This window comes from Giraffa tippelskirchi, chromosome 6 (genome assembly GCF_054371585.1).
Source record: "Giraffa tippelskirchi isolate mGirTip1 chromosome 6, T2T-mGirTip1v1.2.pri, whole genome shotgun sequence".
NCBI lineage: Eukaryota > Metazoa > Chordata > Mammalia > Artiodactyla > Giraffidae > Giraffa > Giraffa tippelskirchi.
This window is the reverse complement of record NC_137280.1, coordinates 161,095,794-161,103,920: the sequence shown is the minus strand read 5'-3', so window position 1 is coordinate 161,103,920 and position 8,127 is coordinate 161,095,794. Positions and strand designations below refer to the sequence as shown.

General features: G+C 39.3%; 1 non-coding gene across 1 annotated transcript; it reads left to right on the top strand.

Moving 5' to 3' along the window:
* TRNAG-UCC (transfer RNA glycine (anticodon UCC)) lies at positions 1 to 73 on the top strand. Its single transcript has one exon. It is a non-coding gene; the product is annotated as a tRNA-Gly (tRNA).
* The last annotated feature ends 8,054 nt before the right edge of the window (positions 74 to 8,127 follow it).

The following is an 8,127-nucleotide window of genomic DNA, read 5'->3' as shown; positions in this document are numbered from 1 at the left end:
TCCCTGGTGGTCCAGTGGTTAAGACTCTGGGCTTCCAATGCAGGGAGCCCAGGTTCAATCCCTGGTCAGGGAACTAGATCCCACATGCCACAACTAAAGATTGAACATCCCAAGTGCCACATAAGATCCGGAGCAGCCAAATAAATAAATACAAATAAATATTAAAAAAAAAAAAACAACATATGAAATTCTAAAAACAACCATTTTATCTTCTCACCCTTGGTTCCTAGAACGCTAGCTTCCAAACCTCTACCTCCCAGGCCTAGGAATGGAAAAACCATCTTTGGGGAATCTGACCAGCTTCAGGATCCTGACAGCAGGCTTCCTTCAATGACATGGGCTACCTAAACCACCACCCAGGGCAAAGCACCCCTCAACACACTGCACCCAGAGGTGCTCAGAGCTTGCCCCCAGCCTTCTAGTCCCCGCACTCATAGAAAACCTGAATTCATTCAGTATCTAAGGGCAGCCTTTGTGTGAAAGACAAAGATGGAAACAATCAGACAAAAGCAGCAACTGAAGAGATGAACACAGGCAAGGGAAGAAAATAAAAACACTGTCTTTTGTGGCTTAGATGGTCAAGCGTCTGCCTACAATGCGGGAGACCCAGGTTTGATCCCTGGGTCTGGAAGATCCCCTGGAGAAGGAAATAGCAGCTCACTCCATTATTCTTGCCTGGAAAATCCCATGGACGGAGGAGCCTGGTATAGGCTGCAGTCCATGGGGTCGCAAAGAGTCGAACACGACTGAGCGACTTCATTTTTGTATCCCAGATTGACAAGAGAGAGTGCATTAGCCGTAACGTTAGAACAGGATGACTATCTGTCTGTCTATCATCTATAAGGAGAACAGAAAAGAGCTCATAAAAATTCAAATTATGACTATAAATTAAAAAAAAATAAAGGATTGAAAGATAAAGAGATAAGTTGAGGACATCTTTCTGAAAGCAGAGCAAAAAGACAATGAGGGGTAAGAAGGAAGGAAAGGTTTTGGAATCAGAGGACTGTGGACCATCTAGGAGGTCCACCATCTGAATTACAGAAATTTAAGAAATAGAGATAAGAGAAAATGGATGGAAGAAAATAATCAAATAGGGAAGTCATGAACATTTTGCGGAAATAAAAGATCTGAATACTCCCATTAAAATGGACTACTGAGACTGCCCTGGGGGTCCACTGTTTAAGAATCCACCCTGCAATGCAGGGGACACGGGTTTGATCCCTGGTCAGTGAAGTAAGGTCCCACATGCCACGGGCAGATAACCCTCCTTGCTGTACCTACTGAAGCCTGCTTGATTTAGAGCCTGTGCATGGCAACTATTGAGTCCGCACATCACAACTAGAGAATTGGTGCCACAGTGAAAGATCCCACATGACATAGTGAAGACTCTGGGAGGGGCAACAAGACCCAATGCACCCAAATAAATAAATACTTGAAAAAAAAAAAAGACTACCAAGTACACACAACAAAGATTTCTAAATCTTCCACTCTATATTTTTTTTGCTATATTTTAGTATCATATGCTTGTATTGCAGCTTCGTAGTATTATCAATTGACTTCCTCATGTGGTAGATTTAGTATTGTTTCACCATTATCCAATTCATCTCTCTCTCTCTTCTCATCCTCGAATCCAACTAATATAGTTATATTGCAATATTCGTTATTTACATTATTATGAGTACGTTAAAGTCATTCACAGCGGATCCCTGTAGCATTTTATAATTTTTTTCTTCTTTCTTTCATAATCTTTTGTTTCCCTTAGAGTTGGTCTTTGTCTTGTTTCTTCATTTGTGAAATTAGAAGTCTGTGACTTGATCTATTTCAGATACAGAGATTCAGATGTTGGGAGATTGGGATTGATATGTACACACTATTGATACTATGTGTAAAGCAGATAACTAATGAGAACTTACTGTATAGAACAGTGAAGTCTACTCAATGCTCTGTGCTGACCGAAATGGAAAGGAAGTCCAAAAAACACTATACATATACGTACACTTTGCTGTAAAGTAAAAACTAACGTAAAGCAGCTATACTCCAATAAAAATTTAAAAATTTTAAAAAAAATGACATCACTCCTTTGATCTGCTCTGTTTTATTCAGAGTTACTTTCATTCTAAGGCAGGCAATCCCAGGAGGCAGCTCTGAGGGTTTCCCAGGTGGCGCAGTGGTAAAGAATCCGCCTGCCAACGTAGGAGATGAAAGAGATGCAGGTTTGATCCCTGGGTCAGGAAGATTACCTGGAGTAGGAAAGAGCAACCCTCTCCAGTATTCTTGCCTCGAAAATTCCTTGGAGAGAGGAGTTTAGCAGGCCATACAGTCCATGGAGGTGCAAAGAGTCAGACTCAGTTGAGCGCGCGCACACACACACACACACACACACACATACACACACACACACACACACACACACACACACACACACACACACACACACAAGCAGCTCTGAACTTACATCCTCATGGTTTAGAAACTTCAGCAGATAAAGAAAATCTTTTTCTCAATAGCTCCAGTGAGGGAACCAATCTCTTGCCCAAGAGGATCTGCTATTCTTTTTGCTCTCTTGAGTCATGACTTAGGCCTGGGTGGTGTCAGTTTTATCTGAATCTCATAGACTGAGAATGAGTGTAGTTTAGGCAGACAAAAAAACGATAATAGGCTTGGAAAATTTTTAATGCATTTTGTGTTTGCATCTTTAACTACAGTATAGCTCAAACTCAAAAAAGCCCTATGATTGCACAGGTTAGAAAGGACAAGAGTTCATTTAATCTTTTCCTCTGATGTAATCAGGAACATAACCAAATTATTCCAGATTTAGCACCAAAATTCACTAATGTTGAACTCTATAACTGATGCCTTCAGGTTGATATACTATATAAGTTTCCAAGTTTAAACAAAATTATAATTTTAGAGCTAATTCGGGAATGCTTTACTGATAGTCAAGGGGCAGAAATTATAAGTTAAAATTAAGACAACATGAACTCATGACAAATTTTAGTACTACCAATGTGTTTATGTGAAGTTTACTTGATCTTTTAAATGTTGTATTTAGTATTATTTTTAATCAGTTTTGTGATCTTTTCAACCTGTTATGAGCAACCACTGGCTAGGAAATTTAGTTTTTAAGCTACCCTACTTCTTAAAGACTTCAGCCAAACAATACCTGTTTGGTAGAAAAATTATGATTTTGGTTTGGACTGCAAGGAAATCAAACCAGTCAATCCTAAAGGAAATCAATCCTGAATATTCTCTGAAAGGACTGATGATGAAGCTGAAGCTCCAATACTTTGGCCACTTGATGCAAAGAACTGACTCACTGAAAAAGACCCTGATATTGGGAAAGATTGAAGGTGGGAGGAGAAGGGGATGACAGTGGATGAGATGGTTGGATGGCATCACCAACTCAATGAACATGAGTTTGAGCAAACTCTGGGAGCTGGTGATGGATAGGAAAGCCTGGTGTGCTGCAGTCCATGGGGTCACAAAGAGTCGGACACAACTGAGCAACTGAACTGAACTGGTTTCCAAGGAGACGAGGCCATCTTCATTCATTTTGTCCTTTTTGGTAATATATTTTTTAGCAAACCAAAAGTTCTTAGCTGTCCTTCAACTACCTTGCACTGCAAGAAGGGTTGAGAGTATTCATTGGAGGAAAAACTCAAAACTCCACACCAACAAAATTCTTTCAAAACTAATGAACAGCTCTGTACTTCTAAGACCCTTTTAGTACTGTTGTACACTGATCTTTAGTGTTGTCATATTTATATTCATTTTAGGATAACTTGATTGTCTCTCTGCAATGTGACTATGTTTACATCTAGCCTTGCAAGTAAAAATGTTCATTATGCATTTATTTAACAGTATTAGAGAACGATGATGACCACTTTTTTTAATGACAATACAACTCTACCATTTACAAAGTGATAATAAACAATAGCTAACATTAGTCCTCAAAAAACCTCTATCAACCAGACACTATTATCAATATACTGATGAGGATACTGGAAAAGAAGATAGAAACTAAGAAACTTACTACCAAGTGGTTAGAGCCCAGCTCATCCCTACAAGGTAGTCAACTCTAAGAACATAATGACAGCACTGGATGGGTCATGACAGCCTGCCTGTTTCTAGTGTAGAATATCAGAAGAAGAAAGACATCAACATGAAGTTTGAATGGCATATGTAAAAAGCCAAGAGATCTTTGAGTTGACAGATGAGATTATGTTGTGGTTTGTACGTGGAATAGATTACTCACTGAGTCCATTTGCTTGGGATTCATAATGTCCTCAGCAGATAAAATAAAAATGACAAAGATAAGGTAATAAAGATCAGAGCCCACCATGAGGAAGTCTTTTTATAATTTTGGACAGAGAGAATGTTCTTTTAGTGAGCTATTTTACTCATTCTCTCTTTTTCCATATCATCTCCCCTCCAAACCTTTATTCTTTAAATAAATTAATTAAAATTTTTTATTTTATCACCGTATACACTAAATATATAAAAAGTACAGAGAATAACAAAACCAACATCCATGTACCCAGCATTTGACCCCATCGAATTCTAACATTTTGTTCTAACGTTAACATTATTTGCTAATTTTGAAAAATTGTTCCTTCTGACAATGTGCTAGATTAGTTTAAATAGTATATGACTAACCTGTATGACTCTCTCATACATAACTCACCTCACCTGGATGACTTAAAGAGTAATATGTACTCTCCAGCAAGCCTAAAAGATAAAACATTACTCCTGTCTTAGAAACCCCTGTGTTTCCCTTCCCAGTGTTGCTAGTTTGACAGAGTATAGAATTCTAGGTTGGAAAAAATTTTACCTCAGGATTTTGAAGGCACTATTTCACTGCCTTCTGGCTTCCAGTGTTGCTTTTCAGACACCTGATCCCAGTCTGATTCTTTATCCTTTGTAACCTGCTTTTCACCCTCTGCGGAAGCTCTTTGTCTGCAGTGATTTGAAATTTCACAACCATGTCTCGGTGTGGGTTTATTTTTATCCATGTGCTGAGCACTCAGTGAGCCCTTTCACTCTGAAAATTCATGAATTCTCGCTCTATAAAATGTTATTGGATTACTTTTTTGATGATTATCTATTCTTAATTTGAACTTTGAATGTGACGGGCTGGTGTTCTAACTTTTTAAATATTTTCTCTCATGTTTAAATAAATCACTTTGCCTTTTTGCTATACTTTCTGAGACATTCATTGTCTTAATTCTATCTTTAAGTCCTTCTAATTTCTATCCTGTTTATAATTTCCAGCGGCTCCTATGAGATAAAAGAAATATATATATAGATATATATATTAGTCTTTGCCCCTTGTTCCTGGCAAAGAACTCCTAGAACCCTTGTAATTTTCTAAATGATTAAAGCTCTAAGAGCATGTTTTGTTCTATGTGGTGACATTGGGAAAGACAAAGCCATGATTGGAAGCTTGGAGTTTTCAGCCCTGTTCCCCCACTTCTGTAGAGAAGGCAAAGAGGCTGAAAATGGAGTTAATTGATCAGGCCTATGTAAAGAAGCCTCCATAGAAATCCCAGTAGTATGGGTTCAGAGAACTTCCAAGTTGGTGTACACATCCACACCGGGGTGGTAGTGTACCCCACCTCCATGGGGACAGATGATCCCACTCTCAGACACTCCCAGACCTCCTGCTGGGTACCTCTTCATATGGCTGTTCATCTGCATCCTTTATCATATCCTTTCACACATGGTAAACATAAGTGAGTGTTCCCCTGAGTTCTGTGAGCTGCTCTAGTGAAATAATCAAGCCTGAAGAGGGGATCATGGGAACCTCTAATTTGTAGCCAAACTGGACAGAAGTAACCTGGGGACTTACTAGCAATTGACAGCTGAAGAGGGGTGGGGGAGATCTCGTGAGACTCATTTTCTAGCCTGTGCCATCTGACACTATGTCCAGGCAGAATGAAGTTAAACTAGAGGACACCCAGTTGAAGTCATGGAGAGTTGCATGAGGTAGAGGAAAACTGCCACATGTTTGGTGATCAGAATAGCAAAAGTGAAGTGTTCTCTGTGAGTAGTAAAGAAGGGACACAGGAGGGAAAAACAGGGTAGTTTTTCTTATACGCTTCCTTTTCCTCATCTGTTCTTTTACTAAAGCCTCAGATTCTTTTATGGCTACACTATCTTATTCATCTATCTTTTTAACAACTTAAAAATATTTTCCTCCTCTTTGTGTGGTCTCCGTTTTCTTGGAAATGCTCTTTCCTGTTTCTTTGCTTGGGTGACTCATATTCTTCAGTGCCTCATAGTGATCCTTGGCCTCTCACTCTCATTTAAGGATGGGGCATTAACAGTATGTTCAGAGTTCCATTTTCATGTCTGGGGCTTATTGACTGCAAGCTTATTTTAAGATGTTTTGTCTGAGCCATTTTATTGGGGAGTCCCTGTCATCTTGCCTATTGTTTTTTTTTTTTTATGAGAGCTGGAAGATTCCCCAGAAGAGATTCTTCCTTTCTCCTTCCTTGCCTTTGAAACTTGAATGCTAAAGTTTCGGAGTCTGGAGGCTGGTGGGGGTTGATGGTATCTGAACAGCCAGTTTGTAAATATTTCATTTAATCCTTCTGTTTTCAGAGTGGTAGCCAGTTCTGCCCTCAGCTGTGCCCTGAGCCCTCCAGTCAAGAAAAACACTGTTCTACTCTCTCCAGGGAATAAACCTCCAGGGTTCTGCTAGAGCAGGAAGATAGCAGTCCCCTGGCTGCAAGGCTCTGGGTGTCTAGGTCCTTCTTTTTTAGGCCCAACTTTACTCCCACTTCCAAAATGATGAGATCTTAGCAATGCTGAGAATACTAGTAACTTTGAGGGATATAAACTGGGTTGCTCTTTCTGCTTTCCCTACTGTCATTAAAGAAATCTCCCGCCAATGCGAGAGACCCTGGTTCTATCCCTGGGTCGGAAGGATTCCCTGGAGAAGGAAATGGCAACACACTACAGTATTCTTGCCTGGAAAATTCCATGGGCAGAGGATCCTGGCGGGCTACAGTCCATGGGGTTGCAAGAGCTGGACACAACTGAGCATGCACAGATGATGATGACTGTCATTTTAGAGTAGGAAGCTTCTTGAGTTCTGCTAAATTCATCTGGTTTTCAGAGTCCTATTTAGACTTCCTATTCTTTTTTGTTCTTGGTTCAATTGTTCTTTTGTGCAATTTAACTATGAGTTTAGGTGTGGATTTCATTTATCTTGCTTGGGGTCCCTTATGTTCCTGAATGTGAAGATTTGTATCTTTTCTCAATCCTAGAATATTCTCCTTTACATTTTAAAAAATTATTTTCTACTAGCAATTGTACACACAGCTGTGCACAATTCTGGACACTTTTTTTTTCTTTCGGACAATTTCTTTCATGTAATCATCTAGCACACTAATTCACCTGTCAGCTATGTGTATAAACTCTTTAAATGTAGAATTTCTAACTTTAATTATTATATATTTTATTTCTAGGATCTATTAGTTCTTTTAAAAATAATTATCTTAAATGCATTAAACAAGCTTATTATCTTATATTCTGTAGCTATAATTTTAGCATCTTTGCAGTTTTGGTTCTGCTGTGTGATGTCATTTTGTTTTCTTCTTGCTTCTCCTGCTCAGAGTGGCCCCTTGTGTTGTATGTTTTGAGATTTTTCATGTTGTGTTCCTGTTCCTTGGAAATGTATTTGTGAGAACTCTTTGATACCTGGATTTAAGAACCATACACTTTATTCTATCAGTGCTTCCTGGGAACATTGCCAAGGTAGGATCACTTTGATGTAAATTTTTAGGCTGGGCGCTTTGAGCAACATCGAGTAGCAATTCTGACCCAAACTCAGATTGAGGGCTAGCTTGAAGTTAAATACTATCAAGAAAGAATTCCCACCCTCATCCAGAGTTAAGATCAAGAGAGGCAAGTTTCTTTACTATTTCCCTTTTTCTTAATTGGCCTACTGAGGGGAAAAAACAAATCTTGTTGGCATTGGGCGAGGGTCTCATATAAGGATTTCTACATGAATGTGTCCTATCACTTGTAGTAAGTCATTCAATCTGAAGTTCTAGACTCTTTAGAATCAGTAGATCACAGTGTGCCATGCACTGCCCTCCCCACCCCAACCCCCACTGCTGC